The sequence below is a fragment of the Ipomoea triloba genome, chromosome 8 (genome assembly GCF_003576645.1).
Source record: "Ipomoea triloba cultivar NCNSP0323 chromosome 8, ASM357664v1".
Classification (NCBI taxonomy): domain Eukaryota; kingdom Viridiplantae; phylum Streptophyta; class Magnoliopsida; order Solanales; family Convolvulaceae; genus Ipomoea; species Ipomoea triloba.
Window position 1 is genome coordinate 10,398,101 of NC_044923.1, and position 22,542 is coordinate 10,420,642.

Genomic DNA, 22,542 nt, shown 5'->3' on the forward strand with positions numbered 1-22,542 from the left:
CAACTAAATGAACAACAACCTTAAACATTACAGGAAAAAAAAAAAAAAGACGAGAATGATAAATGGTTAACATCTGCGTGTGCACTTAGCTGCACTCAGTGATAAACTATGGTGTACTGTGCACAAAGGTAGACCTGTGTGTGCCAGGAATGTTCTGTTCTTAACACGGGAAACCACCCGAATTAAAAACTACACAAACCCCAAATTATAGTATAGTAAAAATTAAAATATTTTAATTTTTTTTTATAGAAGAACCAACGTGAGACATCCAAAATTGCAGTGGAATGAAATACTATTTGAAATTAATTAAAAAAACATACTCAATGAACTCTTATATCTCTTGAATACCACCCCCAAGTGAAGTAAAAATGTTTTGATTGCAGGAAAAATATGAAATTCAAATGGAGAGGTTTCTAATTGTGTATACAGTAGCATCTAGAACCAAATAAAATGAAGAAAAAAAAACGAACAACCTCAAAAAACACCACTCAAAGCCGGGGTAACCCCATAGCCGACGGCGACAATAACACCCAACCCCTACCCCACTACACACCTACAAAGCAAATAACTTCTCCAACGAAATAACATGAAAACAGCCACAAATCGCAAAAGGAAATCAATTTTTTTTTTTTAAATCCAAACCTGGAACGGAAACCATTGTCGTCGGCCAGGGATGTTTGGAGTTGCTGCCATCACCACCGGCCATTTGAGACAAAGACTGAAATGCATCACAGAGGGAGAGCAAAACTCAAGTGAATATTAACGATTGGAATGCACAAGAAAAAATCAAAAACATAAATAAACATTGACTACGGTGTGGCTAATCACCGGATGCACAAGATAAAATCAAAAACATAAATAAACATAGACCACGGTGTGGCCAATCACTAGATGCACAAGGGAATTGAAAGCCGGTAAGTATTATTTACCTCATCAAAGAGTTGTCCACGTCGGTAAACAAACCCCAAATCTAACTAATCACCTACTTATTTGTAAATTAATGTACTAAATTGATATTATTTCATAACAATACTATTTCAACAATCTCAAAATAATTTACAACTCAATAAAATACAAAAACACCCTAAATTCAACAATAATATTTAAAATAAACATACGTTCAATTATAATAATCCAATCTAATTAAAATAATTACCAATATTTGATATATATTAACAATAATTTGAATTATTTAAAAATAATTTCATAAATTTCATATATATATATATATATATTTTGAAGGTGTAAGTTTTAGTGGTGAGATGTCTAATGAATGTGATAAAACGAAGAGTCAAGACACATCGAGTGTTAGTTCAAGGATGGCAAATTGGAACCGAATTAGGTGTTGGCATTTAGGATGTTAAGAGGTAAGAGTTATAAGAACTAGCTAGCTAAGAACAAAAGAATAGCAAGGCATAGGTACTAAACATTATCAAAACATAACTAAAGCAAAGCGGATGGGGTTAGGATATATCGGAGCGTGCCCTCTAGGGCTATGGTAGGGAATGAAATGCCAATTAATCTAGCTAAAGGGACTCGTTATACAATCCCGAGGGACGTCACACTCGAGCTCCCAATCCTTATTCGGTTGGGGAATTTTATCAAACACCTTGCCTACGAGTTCCCCTCCGAGCTTCATCCTCTCAGATAAAGGGCGGGAGATGTGAGCATCTAGCTCTCACCCATTTGCGATATCTCGCCAAATGGGTGATCTTAGGCTCTCGAGAGATCGGGTACCTCGATCCAACAAGATCAATACAATCACACACACAATTTAGCAAGATCAAAGGTAAATCAAATCACATTTGACAATATCAAATCATAAGTGCAAAGTTCCTAAAATCCTAGCCCTATCATAAAATCTAGCCACTCATTGGCTTCACAAACATCATATACTATTCAAGATCAAGACTCAATAACAATAACAATAGAAAATGTAAATGAAATAGAAAAAAAAAAAGATGGGATTCAATAAAGGAATTTGAAAAGCAATCATAAAGAGTAAGGAAAGAGTATACCAAAATAAGAACAAGTAATCACAATTCCATCCTTCAATCTCTTCCCAAGCTTCCTTCTCTCCCTAGGATTCCTACTCTAAACTAAACCCTAATCTAAAAAGTTGAAATGTGAAAAATGATCAGCTCCCTTTTTATTTCCGCCAAAGCCTCTTTAAATAGTGTTGATTCTGGGTCGCGTACGAGGGTGCGTACGGTCGTACATGACCTCGTACGCGGCGGTCTTTTGGTCATTTACTCATCCTTCACGCGTGAATGTGCTTGTGGACACGTACTGGAATTCATCCATGTGGATTTCACGCGTGGATGCAACATTTTGGGCCTTCGGGACTTCTGTCTTGCTCGGTTTTGCACGTTTTGCTCATTGCCTAACGGCTCCCGGGACCTGGAACATCTTAAAAATACACCAAGGGTAGCTTTGCGTGCGGTTATTGAATTAAAGCACATAATATCATAAATTAGTAACATAAGGATACCGAAATGCTATAAAACTATCCCTATTTATATCCAAATATATAGGTATGTTGGGAGCTTATCATATATATATATATAGATTTTTATTCAAATGTGGCCGCGCACTTACGTGCAGCCGTGCGGTTTACACCACTCAATGTTATTGAGTGGTGTATTTCGTAACATTGAGTGGTGCATTTCTTAACATTGAGTGGTGTAAACCGCACGGCCGCACGTAAGTGCGCGGCCACACCTGAACATGACTCTATATATATATATATATATATATATATAAACTTATAATGTTTAAATTTCTCAATAATTCCTAAAATTTAAACTACATTAACATTAAATCCTAAAATTAAAAATAATTCAAAATATAATAACAATAATTTCTAAATTACCTAATAGTTCTTACAATTTGAAATATAATAAGAAAAATTCCTAAATTTCAAAGTATATTAAGATTACTTCTTAAAATTTGAAATACATTAACAACAATTCCTAAAATATACAATAATTCCTAAATTTTGAAATATATTAATCTATAATTTTTCAAATACACAATAATTTCTTAAAATTTGAAACTATTAATCTATAAGGCCTAAAATACAGAATAATTCCTAAAGTTCGAAATATATTATAAATAATTCTCAAAATACATAATAAATTTTAAAATTTGTAATATATTAACAAATAATTCTAAATATATTAACAAATATTTTCAACTCATAAAAATTTATAATTTAAAACAATATTTAAAAAATTATAGAAAACTTACCAACGAGATGAGCGGCGAATGGAGGAGCGGCACGGCGTGCGACGGCGGTGAGAGGAAGCACGGCAGTCGACGGGACGAGCGAATAGTGGTGTGGCGGTGGAAAAGAATGAGAGAACGATGGTGAGCATGAAGTTTGTGTTTGCATGGTCTGAGCGTCGACTACGTCGAGTTTGTGCCATGTAGACAGCGTAATGACGGGACCATTCATTTCTATCCCCACAGACGGCGTCAATGTTGGTTTTAGGTTGTGCTCAAGCATTTCGGCTAGCCAACATTATTGTAAAACTTAGAAAAATTATTAAGGAAAAAATACAAGCACAATTCGGAGAACAATTATACTTGCATTCAAAGTTGGGCCATCAACAATGTGACCCCAAGGGGTATTTATACAAGAATAATAACCTACACAAAGAAATCAGGAGGAATCTTAACAAATATAAATTTATGAAGGTAATTTATGCTGCCCAATGAAGGGTGTAGTTTTCGCGGTGGATGGAAAGTAATAGGTGGTAAAACGGGAAGAAGTTCCCGAGTATCGTTCTCAAAGGATGGCAAGGAGGGAATTCAAGCGGTAAGGGGATTAAGCACAAGAGTGTTTAGTGTTTGAAAGCTAACCCAAACATAGGTAAGAAAGGTGCATGAAACATAAGGAAAATAAGGAACACACAAAGGAAACAATTAAGTGGAAAGGAGGATTTGGATATTGCAACTCATATAGGTATCCTTGATTTCCTAAGATACTAGGCTAGCAACACTTAGATAATGAAAATGAGGCAAGACAACTATGCCAACGCCACTCTCGTGGTCATTGGCCTATCATCTAGTCCATAGTCCCATTCTCATGGCAACTAGGCTAGGTGAGGCAAATTATCGAACACATGGTGTGCTATTTGCCTTCCAATCCCCCTTTTCTCAAAGGTGGGAAGGAAACGTGCTAGGCTAGGCTAAGGAGTATCCCTACTCTCGTAGGTGAGACTCCTTCTCCAAACACCTCTCATATAGGTTGATCATTCCCACACAAGAGTCAAAGAAGATCACCATTCACACAATCAAACTCATAATCAAAGCAATTGCAAAACCTAATTGATCAATTCAAAGCTCAAGAACATCCATAAAACATTGCTCAATCCAAATCCACAAAGATCTATCTAATCATACTTGAAATTGAAATAGCAAAAGCAAAAGTAATGACAAGAAATTAAAAGGAAGACTTAGCTAGGAATTGAACTTTGAATTTGAACTTGAACTTGAAATTGAACTTTAATCTTGAACTTGAATGTAGATCACAATCTTGCAACAATGGAATTCTTCTCTAATTCTAATCTAAACTAAGAATTGCAATGTGGAGTGAATTGGGAATGTGGAGTGAATTGGGGGAGATCTCTCTAGGCTAATCCTAGAGAGAGAAATATTCTAAAGNGGCTAATCCTAGAGAGAGAAATATTCTAAAGAGATCTAAAATTGAAGTGTGATGGATCCCCTGAAAAATGGCTCAATTCCCCTTTTAAATCTCGCCCAACCGCCACTTTTCCGCGCTGGACGCACGGGTGGACGCACGCTGGACGCGCGTCCACTGGGGCGTCCACTGCGCGTCCACTGCGTTTCTGCTGCGTTTCTGCTGCACAGACTTCAACTTCAGAGAGCTGCTTGGTGGACGCGCGCGTCCACTGCGCGTCCACAGCAGACTGTTGTTCTGCTGTGCGAGAATCAGAGAGCGAAAAGTTGGACACAAGGGTGGACGCATGGTGGACGCGCGTCCACTGGGCGTCCACTGGGCGTCCATGGTGTATTTCGCACTCCAACTTCGACTCGTGAATCCTTCTTCAAAATCTAGCCATTTTCTGCCTTTTTGCCCATCTTTTTACCTACAAAATGATTAACCAAGTGTGGNCCGCCACTTTTCCGCGCTGGACGCACGGGTGGACGCACGCTGGACGCGCGTCCACTGGGGCGTCCACTGCGCGTCCACTGCGTTTCTGCTGCGTTTCTGCTGCACAGACTTCAACTTCAGAGAGCTGCTTGGTGGACGCGCGCGTCCACTGCGCGTCCACAGCAGACTGTTGTTCTGCTGTGCGAGAATCAGAGAGCGAAAAGTTGGACACAAGGGTGGACGCATGGTGGACGCGCGTCCACTGGGCGTCCACTGGGCGTCCATGGTGTATTTCGCACTCCAACTTCGACTCGTGAATCCTTCTTCAAAATCTAGCCATTTTCTGCCTTTTTGCCCATCTTTTTCCCTACAAAATGATTAACCAAGTGTGGAACGGGGTCCAATGGCAATATGAAGCATTCTAACGCAATAAAGGGACAAATCAAACACAAAAGCTACGAATTGTGCACTAGACGATCCGATAACAACCTTATAAAGATGGCATCTTTTGCACTTATCAAACTTTCCACACTTTAAACCTTGCTTGTCCTCAAGCAAGCTATCATTGAATCAAGCACACATAAGTGAAAAAGATGCCACAACTTTGATATTCAAGCAAGCTAAGACACAAGAATGATGCATACATTTGAAATCAATACATTCCTTAAGCTATCATGAAAATGTGTTCTTAAACAATCCTTCGATTCTCAATAACGACTATCCCAAGAACAAAAATCCTTTGGTAAAAATAAAGCATTTAGATTACTTCCAATTGTCATACGAGTCAAGCATGCAATCCAATAAAGGGTTCACCAACCATTTAAAGCGGGCCACTAGTCGAGCCAACTAGTGGGACCGATGTGCACAAACCAAACCTATTAGACCACCCTTATAACCTCAAGCCCCCTAGATTCTAGCGTGATAAACAAAAAGGCTTTAAGGTTATCTACTACCCCTCAAGACCGACCATCGGGCTACCCGATCTCACANTTTGATGTATTTGGCACTAGTGTAAGAAGGTCTCCAAGCTACCCCTTGTCTAGCAATGCCCCACCAAAATAAGTCGGGTTGATGCTCATTAGGGAAGTCGTCCACAAGATTTGCATACCATCCTTGATCTTGGTCATGCAACGTGTAGAATCCTAGTAAATTACCAAGCTCATCCGATGAGATGTTGTATTGTCTATGAAACAACTTGAACTTAATGCTAGGTTGTCTCCGGTTATGCACCCTCTCATTGACTTCCAACGTAGAAATGAACTCCCTAACTATAGGGACATATGTAGCATCCCTCCAACTACAAATGTGACTCCAAAAAGGTTGTGAGGTCATCCTTTCAAACTCTCCCTGAATGCCTAAGACGGCTAAGACCGGAGCTTCTATGTAGCTCCATTCGGTGATTTGCTTGTCTCGGAAGTGCCTATACCTAAAGAGGTCCTCCACCTCAATCATGAGGCCTCGGTGTGCAACTTCCATAACCGGGGCTTCCCCTTCTTCACTTGACGTGTCCTCATTAGGCCTTCTACTAGGCTCACCCCTTTCAAGGGTGTGCCTAGGCACCATCATTTCAGCCNCCTTTTTTATATCAACAAAACAATGCTAATCTTGTTCCATATTATCTATTCATGTCAAAGTTCAAAAAGCCCCAAATTTGTGAAACTAGTAAACAAAAATTTCAATTAAGCATAATGCAAAGTCAAGAATCACAAATTGGTTCCATACAAACTCTCGATTAGCATCTAATTTCATTTATCAACCATTAATTTCAACATTTGAAGCACAATTATTCAAACCCAAATTTTTCCACCATTAAAGTAGGTTTTCAAGCTTTTTTTTCTTTTTTTTCAACATTCAAATTCATGCTTTAACCATACAAATTGCAATTAAAACTCATAAGCATGCTCATTAGAATTCAAGGAATCAAATTCTAACAACAACAAGCAATGCAATTGACAAAGCAAGAATTCCCAATTTCAAGTTTATAATAATGGTGAAAGCTTAAAAAAATAGGGTTGAAGAGGATGCACATACCTTGACTTTGTTGTAGAGATGTTGTACAAAAATGAAAGCTTGATCTTTTTGCCTTAGATTAACTTTGGAACTTGAAAGACTTACTTGGGGATTTTTGGAGTGGTGTTCATCCGCTAGAATGAAGAAGAAAGGGGAGAATTTGCTTTAAAACCCTTGGTTTCGTCCGCTGAATCGCCCAGATTGACCCGTCGGACGCGATCCGGATGCGCGTCCGGAGGGCGTCCACATTTAATTTCTCCTTTTCTGGAATTGTCGTAGCGTCGGACGCGGGTCGGACGCGGGTCGGACGCGTCCGTCCGACTGGCGTCCGCTGTTCCTTCTTCGTTCGGCAAATAGCGGGCGAATTCCGGACGAATTCGTCTGATCGGCGTCCGCTATCACGGTCTTGGAACCTGCTTCGCGTTCTGATGGACGCGGGTCGGACGCGCGTCAGCCTCGCGTCCATCAGAGCGCACTCTGATGTTTCGAACCCAGCCATTGGGCGCGGACCGGACGCGCGTTCGGTCTGGCGTCCAGGCTCACTTTTTCGCCAATTTGACTTGTTCTCTTTCTTCTTCGGTCTTCGTGACTTCACCTGTTATGGCCCTGCAAAAACATACTATATCTAAAGGAAAAACATGTAAGATAAGGCATTAAAAGTAAAAGTAACCTCGGGATGCCTTCCGAGAAGCGCTACGTTTAACGTCTTTAGCCCGACGTTCGTGTAAGCTTCAATTTTCCATTCGAGTCAAAAGCAAGGTAGCCACCTCGCGTGGTTTCATTCCTCCAAAGTACTTTTTGACTTGATGACCATTGACTTTGAATTCTCCTTTTTCCGGATGTGCGATTTGAATAGTTCCATATGGAAAAACTTTCGTGACCGTGAATGGACCGGACCATCTTGACTTCAGTTTTCCTGGAAAGAGTTTGAGTCTTGAATTAAAGAATAACACTTGGTCTCCTTCTCGGAATTCTCTCCCCTTTTTGATGTGCCGATCATGATAAAGCTTAGTGCGTTCTTTGTAGGCTCGGGAATTTTCATACGACATTAACCTCCATTCTTCTAACTCGTCTAGTTGCCGTAGTCTCTCACGCCCCGCAAGGTCCATATCGCTATTCAGTTTCTTAATGGCCCAATAGGCTTTGTGTTCGATTTCGACGGGTAAGTGACAGGCTTTCCCATATACAAGTCTAAAAGGTGTTGTTCCAATCGGAGTCTTGTAGGCGGTTCTAAATGCCCACAGAGCATCATCTAAACGATCGGGCCAATCCTTTCTGTGGATTCCAACCGTTTTTTCTAGAATTGCTTTAATATCGCGGTTAGCGTTCTCCACTTGGCCACTGGTTTGGGGGTGGTACGGAACTCCCCCCCCTGTGTTGCACTCCGTATTTGGCCAACATCTTTTCCATCAACGCATTCCTAAAGTGTGTGCCCCGGTCGCTGATTATGACTCTGGGCACTCCAAACCTCGTAAACAATTTCTTTAGAAAGTTGATCACACTTCTAGCGTCATTGCTTCGTAAGGCTTGTGCCTCTACCCATTTTGACAGATAATCGATTGCAACCAAGATGTACTTAAATCCTTTCGAACTCGGGAACGGTCCCACGAAATCGATGCCCCAGATGTCGAAAACCTCACATGCCAAGATATATGTTTGAGGCATCTCGTTCCTTGCGGTAATGTTTCCAACCCTTTGACACCGATCACAATTTGAAACACAAATTTGAGCATCTCTAAACAACGAGGGCCAATAGAAGCCCGCCTCGAGAACTTTCCTGGCAGTTCTATTGCTCGAATAATGACCCCCGGTCGGCCCGGCATGACAGTGTCCCATGATTTCCAATCCCTCTTGCCCCGCAACACATCTTCGAATTACTTGATCTGCGCATACCCGGAACAAGTAGGGGTTGTCCCAAAAATAATGCCTACTTTCTGCTAAGAATTTTCTCTTTTGGTGCACATCAAAATAATTCGGGATAACTCCTCCTACAACATAGTTTGCGATATCTGCGTACCACGGTACATCATCAAATTTTAACAATTTTTCCTCTGGAAACAGTTCTAAGATGCTAGTGCTCTCTTCCCCTAAGTTTGGATTCTCTATTCTCGAAAGATGGTCTGCGGCTTCGTTCTCTTTTCCTTTCTTATCCTTGATTTCTATATCAAACTCTTGAAGCAATAAAATCCATCTACTTAGTCTGGGTTTCGCCTCGGCTTTCGACATCAAGTATCTAAGGGCCGCGTGGTCCGTAAATACTATAATCTTGGATAAGAGCAGGTAGGATCTAAACTTGTCTAAGCCGAATATCACCGCTAACAACTCTTTCTCAGTAGTAGTGTAATTTTGTTGGGTCTTATCTAATGTCTTGCTTGCAAACGCTATTGGTTGGAAGTGTTTTTCCTTCCTTTGCCCCAACACGACTCCTACTGAAAATCCACTAGCGTCGCACATCATTTCGAATGGAAGGTTCCAATCGGGTCCAACTAAGATCAGTGCTCTCACTAGTTTCTCCTTAAGGGTTTTGAATGCAACTAAACAGTCCTCTCCAAATTCGAACTCTATATCTTTCTCTAGGAGTTTGGTCAATGGTCTAGCAACTTTGGAAAAATCTTTTATAAAGCGTCGGTAAAAACCGACGTGACCTAGGAAACTTCTTAAACTTGTGACGGAGTTTGGAGGTGGCAGGGTGTCAATCACGGAGGTTTTGGCTTTTTCTACCTCAATACCTTTGTTCGAAACTTTATGACCCAACACAATGCCCTCCTCTACCATATAGTAGCACTTTTCCCAACTAAGTGCTAGGTTTACTTCTAGACATCGCTTGAGGACTTTTTCTAGATTATTCAAGCACTCGTCATAGGTTTCTCCCCAAATTGTGAAATCGTCCATGAACACCTCCATGAACTCCCCAATATACTCNCCTTTCTGTGGATTCCAACCGTTTTTTCTAGAATTGCTTTAATATCGCGGTTAGCGTTCTCCACTTGGCCACTGGTTTGGGGGTGGTACGGAACTCCCCCCCCTGTGTTGCACTCCGTATTTGGCCAACATCTTTTCCATCAACGCATTCCTAAAGTGTGTGCCCCGGTCGCTGATTATGACTCTGGGCACTCCAAACCTCGTAAACAATTTCTTTAGAAAGTTGATCACACTTCTAGCGTCATTGCTTCGTAAGGCTTGTGCCTCTACCCATTTTGACAGATAATCGATTGCAACCAAGATGTACTTAAATCCTTTCGAACTCGGGAACGGTCCCACGAAATCGATGCCCCAGATGTCGAAAACCTCACATGCCAAGATATATGTTTGAGGCATCTCGTTCCTTGCGGTAATGTTTCCAACCCTTTGACACCGATCACAATTTGAAACACAAATTTGAGCATCTCTAAACAACGAGGGCCAATAGAAGCCCGCCTCGAGAACTTTCCTGGCAGTTCTATTGCTCGAATAATGACCCCCGGTCGGCCCGGCATGACAGTGTCCCATGATTTCCAATCCCTCTTGCCCCGCAACACATCTTCGAATTACTTGATCTGCGCATACCCGGAACAAGTAGGGGTTGTCCCAAAAATAATGCCTACTTTCTGCTAAGAATTTTCTCTTTTGGTGCACATCAAAATAATTCGGGATAACTCCTCCTACAACATAGTTTGCGATATCTGCGTACCACGGTACATCATCAAATTTTAACAATTTTTCCTCTGGAAACAGTTCTAAGATGCTAGTGCTCTCTTCCCCTAAGTTTGGATTCTCTATTCTCGAAAGATGGTCTGCGGCTTCGTTCTCTTTTCCTTTCTTATCCTTGATTTCTATATCAAACTCTTGAAGCAATAAAATCCATCTACTTAGTCTGGGTTTCGCCTCGGCTTTCGACATCAAGTATCTAAGGGCCGCGTGGTCCGTAAATACTATAATCTTGGATAAGAGCAGGTAGGATCTAAACTTGTCTAAGCCGAATATCACCGCTAACAACTCTTTCTCAGTAGTAGTGTAATTTTGTTGGGTCTTATCTAATGTCTTGCTTGCAAACGCTATTGGTTGGAAGTGTTTTTCCTTCCTTTGCCCCAACACGACTCCTACTGAAAATCCACTAGCGTCGCACATCATTTCGAATGGAAGGTTCCAATCGGGTCCAACTAAGATCAGTGCTCTCACTAGTTTCTCCTTAAGGGTTTTGAATGCAACTAAACAGTCCTCTCCAAATTCGAACTCTATATCTTTCTCTAGGAGTTTGGTCAATGGTCTAGCAACTTTGGAAAAATCTTTTATAAAGCGTCGGTAAAAACCGACGTGACCTAGGAAACTTCTTAAACTTGTGACGGAGTTTGGAGGTGGCAGGGTGTCAATCACGGAGGTTTTGGCTTTTTCTACCTCAATACCTTTGTTCGAAACTTTATGACCCAACACAATGCCCTCCTCTACCATATAGTAGCACTTTTCCCAACTAAGTGCTAGGTTTACTTCTAGACATCGCTTGAGGACTTTTTCTAGATTATTCAAGCACTCGTCATAGGTTTCTCCCCAAATTGTGAAATCGTCCATGAACACCTCCATGAACTCCCCAATATACTCNGTTTCTCCCCAAATTGTGAAATCGTCCATGAACACCTCCATGAACTCCCCAATATACTCCTCAAAGATTGCCAGCATGCACCTCATGAAGGTCGCTGGCGCATTGCATAAGCCGAACGGCATGCGTCGGTATGCGAAGGTACCCATAGGACAAGTAAAGGTGGTTTTCTCTTGGTCCTCTAACGCTACGGGTATTTGAAAGTATCCGCTCATACCATCTAAGAAACAGTAATAGGCATGTCCGCTCACCTTCTCAACCATCTGATCAATGAAGGGCAACGGGAAGTGGTCCTTCCTAGTGGCGTCATTTAGTCTCCTATAATCTATACATACTCGCCACCCCGTTACGCTTCTTGTAGGAATTAGTTCGTCTTTGTCATTTTTCACTACAGTTATTCCTCCTTTCTTCGGCACTACGTGGGTAGGACTCACCCACGCACTATCAGAAATTGGATATATCATTCCTACATCCATAAGTCTTACTACTTCGTTCTTTACCACTTCTGTCATGTTTGGATTCAACCTCCTTTGGGGTTGGGCTACAGGTTTCACATTTTCTTCTAGTAAGATCTTATGTGTGCACATACTAGGACTTATACCTTTTAGGTCTTGTAACTTCCACCCTATTGCTCCTTTATATTTTCCTAGCAAGTTCACAAGCTTGTCTTGTTGATTTTTATCTAATTTTGATGAGATAACTACCGGTAGGGTCGAATTTTCTCCTAAGAAGGCATATTGTAGACTATCCGGTAAAGTTTTAAGTTCACTCTTTACTTCTTTCTCTTCTACTATATTCTTTTTCTCATTTAACTTCTCATCATGCAACAAATCATCCCCGTCATTTTCATCCGTTACCTCCTCAACTTCACCAATCAAATCATGAATATATACAGCATCATCAATACAATCATCAAAGAAATTTACAAATTCAATATCATTCATTTCACAAACATTCTCATCAATATGTATATCATCATCACCACACACTATGTCATGTAAAGATTCATCATTCTCATTGATTGAAGCATCATTATCGAAAGTGAAAGATTCAAGGTCGTCATTACTATCCAAAACTTTTAAGAGGGCGTCATCCTTTAGTTTACCCACAAGATTAGGGTAAATAGCATTAACGTGCTCATGGAAATCATCAACGAAGTAGCACGCATCATCTGTCGTCATCGGGTACTTAGTCAACTTCGACACGTCGAAGGTAGCACATTCGTCTCCTACCCTTAGAACAAGCTTCCCATTTCCTACATCAATGAGGGCCCGAGCGGTAGCCAAAAACGGCCTACCTAGAATTAACGGCACCTCTTGATCGGCATCCATGTCAATGATGAAGAAGTCCACAGGAAAGATAAACTTGTCTACCCTCACTAACACATCTTCTACAACCCCCTTGGGTTGCTTGATTGATCTATCAGCCAACTGAATACAGATGCGAGTGGGTTTGAGATTGCCCAAGTCCAACTTCTTAAAAAGACAAAAAGGCATTATATTTATGCTTGCCCCAGAGTATGCTAGAGCTCTCTTGAACTCGGCTTCGCCAATTTGACAGGGGATGATGAAGCTTCCGGGGTCCGTGAGCTTCTGTGGTTGATGGCGCACGTAGGCGGAGCATCCCTCCCCCAGCAAAACCGTAGCTGACTCTTCCAGCTTTCTCTTATTAGTGATTAAATCTTTCAAAAACTTTGCATAACGCGGCATTTGACCCAATGCGTCGAGGAAAGGTACATTGATATGCAATTGTTTTAGAAGCTCAAGGAATTTGTCGTATTGTGTCTTGTCTATGTTCTTTCTCACCCTCCCGGGAAATGGGAGTGGTGGTTGGTACATTGGTAAATCTACCTTTTCCTTTCCTTTATCTCGAGATTGAGTGGCCTTTGGACTCGAGGGTAATGGAGAGATTTCCTTCTCTTGCTCCTTGTCTACCTCAATGATCTCTTCGATTTTCTCTTCTTCGATTGGATTCTTGGAGATAGTATTCTTCTTCAAAGTCGGCTCGGGGAGCTCCTTTCCACTCCGAAGAGTCACGGCTTGCACCCTCTCCCGAGGATTATTCACCGTGGTACTCGGAAGAGTCCCTTGCGGTCTTTCGGCTAAGGCCTTGGAGTTCTGTGCAACTTGCGTCTCAAAGTGTCTCAATGAAGCATTATTTTCTTGTCTCAAGTTAGAGACCTCTTGTCTTATTGTGGAAATCTCTTGTCTCAAGTCTTGTTTCCACTCTTGTCTCATATTCGTCACGTCATGCCTTAACTCGCTAAACATTCTCACCATTTTGTCTTCCATGCTTTCTTTAGGAGCTTCTTCTCTTTGTTGGTTATTTCCTTGATACATAGGTGGTCGGTATGCTCCTCCTTGGTTGGGTCTTGAATTGTATTGGTTGCCCCGATTGTCTTGGTACCCTCTATTGTAGTTTGCATTATAACTCGGCCCGCTTTGATTTGGTCTTGGGTTGTATTGATTTTGGGATGGTTGGTTTTGCCATCCTTGACCTTGACGCCAATTTTGATTATTGTTGCTTCCATAAGTATTGTAGTCATTCGGCCTTTGATATCCTATGGCCTCGACTTGTTCATATGGAACATCCTCGTAGTTTGACGTGCATTCATGCGCTCCGTGCGCACCTCCACACTTATCGCAATAAAGAGCTAATGTCATGCACGGATTTCCTCTTTGACTTTTATTCATCTTTTCCAATTGTGCTTGCAGCCTCTTAACTTCATGTCCTAGTGCTTCCACCTTTGCTTGAGATGCGGTGTCGGCACTAACTTCATACAAACCTCCTTTGGACTCCCTTTGATTGTACCAATTCCCGGTATTTGATGAAATGGTTCTTATCAATTCTTCTGCGTCTTCGAGACTTGTAGAAACGAAAGATCCTCTAGAAGATGAGTCCAAAAGCAATTTACATTCATCGGTGAGACCGGAATAAAACGAGCTAATAACGTCCCATGGATGTAGAACGTCGGGTGGGCATTGATGCTTAAGTGTCTTAAACCGTCTCCATGCATCGGCTAAAGTTTCCAACGACCCTTGTTTAAAGTCTTGGATTTGTTTTCTTATTTTCAACGTCTTGGTCAACGGAAAGAACTCTTGCATGAACTCTCGATGGAGCTGTTCCCATGATCTAAAGTGATTGTCTACGTGAGAATCAAGCCACCTCGCGTCTTCTCCTATCAACGAAAACGGGAACATTTTGAGTCTTACGACCTCTTCGGTGACTCCATTTTGACGATACATCCCACACGATCGGATGAATCGGGTGATATGTACGTGTGGATCCTCCGCCGGTAATCCTCCAAAAGGTTGATTTTGTACTAACGTAATGACGGCGGAATTGATTTGAAAGTTATTGGCTTCAACCGGGGGAATGTAAATAGAGTTGTGGACACTAAAGTCGGGAGTCATATAATCCGCTATGGTCCTCCTTTCCTCTCCCCTCGGTTGGTTTCTTGGTATATTTCTTGGTTCATATCTCGGTTCGTTCCTTCTTGGTCTTTGAGGTTCATAATATTCATCATCATATCGTGGTTCGTAATAAGCATCTCTCCTTTGTCTAGGAGGTTGATGTTGTTGTTGTCTGGGAGGCATATCATAGAGAGGGTTATTGAATTGTTCTTGAAAATCCGGTGCATATCTCCTACGTGGTAGTGGTTCGTCATACGCTGCGTTCTCTGGTTGATATTGTGGTTGGTTGGTCGGTGGTGGTCTTTGTCGAGACTCCTCCCTTTGTGGGGGAGGTGACTCATGGCCATTGGATTGTTCATCTCTAACATTCTCTCTTGGAGTGTCCGTATCGGTGTGTATTGGTGATTCGTTGGTATTGACATTAGGGATGTTTGCACTAGTAGTTGCCATGTCTTCTTCTTGATCTTTTCGTTGGGATTGTTGGTCTCTATTGGCCTTCTTTCTCCTCCGATTCAATGCGTAAATCTCCGGATTAAAAGGAAGTAGACCTTCACTCCCTCTAGAGCGAGTGTGCATACAAATGCTTTGGTATTTCAAACACTCAAGAACAAGAGAAAGGTTTGCAACTCAAAGTAGCTCAACAAGAAGAGTTAAGTACTAGAAACTATTGATAGTAAAAGGACAAAAACAAGTAAAAAGGGACTAGGCTCTCTACTTAAGGAATCTACTCATGCTAATCCACAAAGACTTGCCTAAACAAAACCGTTACCATTCCCCGGCAACGGCGCCATTTGATAAGTTGTGTTTTAGCGGGAGGTGGAAAGAGTGTAGGTGAATAAAACGGGAAGAAGTTCCCGAGTGTCGGTCTCAAGGAATGGTAGAAAAGGATTTGGTAGACAAGGGAGTAGTCACAAGAGTTCCTCGTTTTCGAAAGCTAATCCTAAAAAGGTAGGGGTGTAAGGCATGCTAAGGTAGACAAACTAAGGTAAAAGAGCAAGAACAATCTATTTGGAAGGAGGGTTCGGATCAATCTAACAAGTACATAAACTCTTGATTTCCTATAGGTTTTCGGTGTGGCAATACTTAAGGGACATACTTGAGACAAAAACACAAACACCTAAGCCATTCTCATGGTCAAAGGACTCCCTTCTACACACTAGGGTTATTCTCATAACTCCTAAGTTCAAAGAGGCATGCTAGCAAACACCTTGTGTGCTCTATTTGTCTTCTAATCCCCCTTCTCTCAAAGGTGGGAAAGAAAAGTGGTTGGAGAGGTCTAACACACTCCCTACTCTCGTAAGTGAGTGATTCTACCCTAATTCTCTAAGGCAACCGGCCAAGTTAGCCTAGAGTCCACACTAACACTCCAAAACACTATCAAGCATCCATTAAGCATCATTCAAACCTTACTTCAAGACATCAAGCATCCATTAAGCATCATTCAAACCTTACTTCAAGACATTTAGCATTCAAGAGATATCATTCAAACCTTACTTCAAGACATTTAGCATTCAAGAGATACATACAAGCTCAAATGATCCAAACCACAAGAAGTTTTAGATACATACAAGCTCAAATGATCCAAACCACAAGAAGTTTTAGTCAATCATTCTAAAAATCAAAATCATCATTGCAAATGTTCACAAGAGAGAGAACTAGATTCAAAAACAAAGTGCAATTCAAGATCAAAGACAAAATTTAAGATCAAATCACTAAACAAAACAATAAAGCAAATCACAAAATAGAAATGGAAGAACAATAGAAGAAATTGAAAGATTACTTGATTGCAAATGGAATTCTTCTACAAATCTCTATCAATTGCAAGTTGATGTCCACAATCTTCTCCAAATCTAGCTAGTTGAATGGAAATATGAATGGAATTAAAGTGAATTGGGAGAGAATTTCAACCTAATTTTAGAGAGAGAAATTTTAGGGTAAGCTAATCTGGAAAAATGAAGGGGATCCCCCTGAAAAATGCCCCAATTCCCTATTTAAATCGCGCCAACCGCCAAAAATAGACGTAGTGGACGCCCGACTGGACGCGCGTCCGCTGCGCGTCCANTGGAAATATGAATGGAATTGAAGTGAATTGGGAGAGAATTTCAACCTAATTTTAGAGAGAGAAATTTTAGGGTAAGCTAATCTGGAAAAATGAAGGGGATCCCCCTGAAAAATGCCCCAATTCCCTATTTAAATCGCGCCAACCGCCAAAAATAGACGTAGTGGACGCCCGACTGGACGCGCGTCCGCTGCGCGTCCAGCGGGATCCTGTGTGCGTTGCTTCAAATCTTCAGCGCGGGATCTCGGAATCGGACGCGGCGTCCGATGTGCGTCCGCTGCGCGTCCTAAGCAGACATTGCAACTTCAGAGGGCGATTTTTCGGACGCGAGGCGTCCGGTGGCGTCCAGCAGGCGTCCTAAGCAGACATCTCAAACTTCAGAGAGCTGATTTTCGGACGCGGAGCGTCCGGTGGCGTCCAGCAGGTGTCCGCAAGGGACTGCTTTGCACTTCGCGGATCTGGGACGTGGACGCCTGGACGGACGCGCGTCCTAGGCGCGTCCGGCCAGTCCTTTGCTTCCAATTTTCGGCTCGTGTATCATTCTCTGAAATCTAGCCATTTTCTGCCTTTTTGCCCATCCTTTTTACCTACAAAATGATTAACCAAGTGTGAAACGGGATCCAATGGCAATATCAAGCATATTAATGTAATTCGAGTCCAAAACAAGCATAAAGACTACCGATTACGCGCAACGTGGCCCTAGAACGACCTTACAACCGTGGCATCTTTTGCACTTATCAAAATTTCCACACTTTAGAACTTGCGTGTCCTCAAGCAAGCTATCATTGAATCAAGCAACATATAAGTGCAAAGGCTGCCACCACTTTGATATGCAAGCAAGCTAAACCACAAGAATGATGCACACACTTGAAATCAATGCAATCCCCAAGCTATCATGAAAATGTGTTTTTAAGCAATCCTTTGATTCTCAACAACGGCTATCCCAAGAACAAAACCCTTTGGCACAAAGTGAAGCATTTTGATTAACTTTCATTATCATACGGGTCAAGCATGCAATCCAATAGCGGGTTCACCAACCATTTAAAGCGGGCCACTAGCCGAGCCAACTAGTGGGACCGATGTGCNCTATCCCAAGAACAAAACCCTTTGGCACAAAGTGAAGCATTTTGATTAACTTTCATTATCATACGGGTCAAGCATGCAATCCAATAACAGGTTCACCAACCATTTAAAGCGGGCCACTAGCCGAGCCAACTAGTGGGACCGATGTGCNATTAACTTTCATTATCATACGGGTCAAGCATGCAATCCAATAACAGGTTCACCAACCATTTAAAGCGGGCCACTAGCCGAGCCAACTAGTGGGACCGATGTGCACAAACCAAACCTATTAGACCACCCTTGTAACCTCAAGCCCCCCCTAGATTCTAGCGTGATAAACAAAAAGGCTTAAAGGTTATCTACTACCCCTCAAAACCGACCATCGGGCTGCCCGATCTCACATGGAGCTCCATGCTTTTTCGAGAACTGTGCAATGGGTGCCCGGTCCCAACGGGATAGATCTCTCCTTTTCTCATTCCCCAAGATAACCTCATCGGGCTACCCGACTTCACATGGATATCCATGCTTTTTCGAAGACGGTGCAATGGGTGCCCGAATCTCAGCGGAATGGCTCTCTTCAATTTTCTCATCTCCCAAGACCTCGTATCGGGGCAACCGACTTCACGTGGATCTCCACGCTTTTTCGAAGACAGTGCGATGGTTGCCCCTCAACTTGCCCTAGCGAGACGGTTTCATCTTTTCAAATCCTAAGGTGGCCTCATTGGGCTCTTTTGAACAACTTAAAGTAAAGCATCACCTTCACAACCCCACACTACACCTTCGGGAGAGCAAAAACAAAAGAAATTAGGTTCATTTCCGGGCTTAGTAAACATTATATTACTAGGTTTGATAGGTGCACACTCCCACTTCGTTCCCTCCTTGACTATGGTCCGGGTTAAATGAGAGGTGAACATCACACAATCATGCAACAAATTATCCAATTTAAACAAGAGTATAAGAGTTTTCTTCCACGGGATAGTCCTAATTGAGAAACAAGGGTTCATTCAAAACACACATTTTACAAGCGAGATTAAGCAACGCATTCATTTCAAACATGTCCATTGTTCTAAGCTAGGCATTGCATTTGCAAATCAAAGTCTTTCAAGCACAAGTGTGCTTTCCTTTCCACACTTTAAACCGAACATCGTCCTCGATGTTCATACTATGCACACGGTGGAAAAACTACAAAAGATCTTAACCATGGAATGCCCGTTTCCACACTTTAGAAGTGTGCTATGGGCTACGGGTCACACAACATACTTTTATGAATGATTTTAAGACAAGCTAATGCACAAGTCATGCCATCACACCCGTTACCAAAATCTGGAATAGGAAAGATTCCCTAGATCTCGCCAAAGATGCCAAATTCTGCACAATCACTACCTTTTAGGGTGCACCCGGTCGGACACAACCTCCTGACTGCCTGCGCAGACGGGAACATGCAAGTCATTCAATCCGGGCCACACATCACGACAGACTGGTCAGTCAGGGGGCACCAGATACCGATCTTATTGGGTCAGGTATCCAGACCGGGTATCCATCAATTTCAAAGATACTTTTCTCGAACAGGTGAATTCAAAATTTAGCAATAAATAGAAGGATAGACAAGGAAGAGGCATACAAGATATATTAAAAAGATTTTAAAACATTCTCGAACATTCGAAAGCTCAAATCGCCAAACATCTTTTTGTAGAAGAGACTAATTAGCATCGTTTAGAAAGAGCATATTCACTTTAGTCTCTTAGTTGGAGTACTACTCAACTTTAATTTTGTGTTGATTTTTTGTATTATCTACCATTGTGTAGATAGGGGAAAGTAATAGGAGTTGTAATGTGAAAACATGAACAAATAAATTGCCACCTTTGTGCTTAATGCAACTTGATTTGGTGTTTGTGTTCACGGTAATTTGGAGAAGTAAGAGTTGAGTAAAATGATTACATTATTTCCGAATCACTCCTTAACTTTTATTTTTGTCATATCCAAGCTCATATTTTGTTACTTATACATTTCGTGAAAAGCAATCATTTTCCACTGCATATATAGTATATTCCAAACTGCCAAGTGTTCAACTGACCCGACCCTCTATCCATTCTATCTTAGCTTGCTTAAAATTTCATAATATGTTCAATTTTATTCACCTACCCGTAACTCAAGACTTTAATCTTTCCAAACAAGACCATCAATTATTTATAAAACATACTCTCTGTCAATTATTTACGGAAGCGGCCAGTGATGCCCATGATAACCGTGCGAATGGACATGCATGAACGGGTCACCACCTCGTGTAAGTGACCAACGTGCAAGTTCTTAACCCAAAATCTTGTAACACATGATCAATAATATATATATATATATATATATATATATATATATATATATATATTCATGATCAGGTGCGGCCGTGCGGTTCACACCACTCAATGTTACGAAATACACCACTCAATGGTAAGAAACACACCACACAAATATGCACTAATATGCATGCATTGTGGTGTGTTTCTTAACATTGTGGTGTGTTTCATTGTAGTGTGTTTCTTAACATTGAGTGGTGTATTTCGTAACATTGAGTAGTGTGTGACCGCCCGGCTGCACGGGAGAGCACGGCCACGCCTGAAATTATTTATATATATATATATTTGATTAATTTAGTAAGTTTTTTGGGTCTTACTTTTCTAGAAGTAGTACGAGCGTTAATTTAAACTCTAAGTTAGATAGGTGGACACAAACCTAAAGTAAATGAATAGACATAATAAATGCAATTGAGATGGATAAAAAGTCATAGTCAACAAATACATATATACACAGTACAAAAATATCATAATCATCATGCATGCATTCATAAATATATGAATATGAATCGGGGAATAAGCTAAGTAAGCCGTGATTTAATTTGGAGGGCCCCACACGGGTAGCACAATTAGTATTTTTTACAATGACAAGATTTAATTAGCAGCCATGAGAAACCCTTTCTACATGCACTATAAATACTCCTATAAATCTGCAGCACAGAGATTCATCCCAAACTATTATCGAAAATGAGGAATTCTGGTGGTTCAGTAGTTTTTATATGCTTGGGTCTTATTGCTGCATTCTCCCTAGGGTTGAGTTCAGCTCAAAACTGTGGGTGTGCTTCCCGCGGGTTGTGTTGCAGCAAGTTTGGGTATTGCGGCACTGGAAATGACTACTGCGGCGAAGGGTGTAGAGAAGGGCCGTGCTACGGCAGCTCCCCTGGAGGCGCCGGAAGTGGGTCGGTGTCTAGCATCGTCTCAGATTCGTTTTTCAACGGAATTGCCAATCAGGCGCCTCCCAGCTGCGAAGGAAAGGGCTTCTACACCCGAAACTCATTTCTTGAAGCCGCCAAGTCCTACTCCAAGTTCGGAACCACTGGGAGCGCCGATGACAAAAAGCGGGAAATAGCTGCGTTTTTCGCCCACATAACTCATGAAACTGGACGTAAATACTTTCTTTAATTTATCAGAGGATTTAATTTCATTTCTAAGCTACTTTCTTTAATTAATCTCTGATCCCATCGTATGCAGATTTGTGCTACATAAGGGAGATCAACGGTGCATCCAGAAACTACTGCGACCCTAACAACAGACAGTACCCCTGTGCACCCGGAAAGATGTACTACGGTCGTGGACCCTTCCAACTATCCTGGAATTACAATTAAGGTGCCGCCGGCCAAAGCATCGGTTTCGATGGCCTAAACAACCCAGATATTGTTGCAACCAACCCCATTATTTCCTTCAAGACAGCCTTATGGTTTTGGATGAACAATTGTCATTCTTGCTTCATGTCTGGTCAGGGTTTCGGCTGCACCATTCGGGCTATCAACGGCCCGCTTGAGTGCAATGGCGCTAATCCCGCCACTGTTGACAAGAGGGTTGAGTATTACAAAAAGTATTGCCAGCAGCTTGGTGTTAATCCTGGGAATAATCTCAGATGCTAGATATATACTTAAATATTACACCCTGCTACTTGCCAATGTAATAAATACTAGATATATACTTGAATATCTAGTATAAATTAAATAATATATGATCAATAACAAACAAAGTAATGTACTTTTATATATAAAAAAAAAACATCTATGAATAAGAGCAATAAGCTAACGATGTTACTTGTTTAACTCAAATGAAATTGCATGTGTTGCTATTTTATGTGGTATATGAAGGCTTCTTTTTATATATGAGTGTTATTTGTGTTAATTACTTATACATTTACATTTACATTTTCTAGCAATAAAAAGAGTTTGGAATATACAACATACCCATTGGAAAATGATTTCTTTTCATGAAATGTA

General features: G+C 41.4%; 1 pseudogene; it reads left to right on the top strand.

The window, feature by feature from the left end:
• Positions 1-21,271: 21,271 nt before the first annotated feature.
• On the top strand, positions 21,272-22,261 carry LOC116026810 (annotated as a pseudogene).
• Positions 22,262-22,542: the final 281 nt, after the last annotated feature.